Source organism: Grammomys surdaster, unplaced genomic scaffold (genome assembly GCF_004785775.1).
Source record: "Grammomys surdaster isolate TR1022 unplaced genomic scaffold, NIH_TR_1.0 958, whole genome shotgun sequence".
In the NCBI taxonomy this organism is placed as follows: domain Eukaryota; kingdom Metazoa; phylum Chordata; class Mammalia; order Rodentia; family Muridae; genus Grammomys; species Grammomys surdaster.
In genome coordinates, this window is record NW_021605377.1 from 878,381 (window position 1) to 878,897 (window position 517).

A 517-nucleotide genomic window follows, 5' to 3' on the forward strand; every position below is an offset into this window, starting at 1 on the left:
AGATAGATAGATAGATAGATAGATAGATAGATAGATAGATAGATAGACAGATGTTGTGTCTCATTTCAGCCCTGGTTTGGGCCTTGTGGACAAACCCGAGACTGAGTTTTGAGACCTATCTCAGTCACTTCCGTATGAGGTGACTCAGCAAGACCTGTTTGGTCCTGACTTTGCCCCGCCATTGCTTTGTCATTGACCCTGTCAGTCACCCCATACCCTCCATCACTCTTCCCCACCTCCTACACCGTCTCACCCACGAAAAACCACCTCCCTATGCTCTGAGTTTATATAAGCGAGAGGCTGATGCAATAAAGTTGAGTTCCTGCTTCGACAAGGCTCTCGGCCCGGTGTGTTTCTTTTGGGCTATTGACACTCAACATCCCATTCAGCCCCAGAGAGATCCAGCTAGACCCGGCAGGACTAGGACCACTCTCCTCTTGCCTGGACCTGCCGTCAAGGGGCGGGCTGACAGATAGATAGATAGATAGATAGATAGATAGATAGATAGATAGATAGA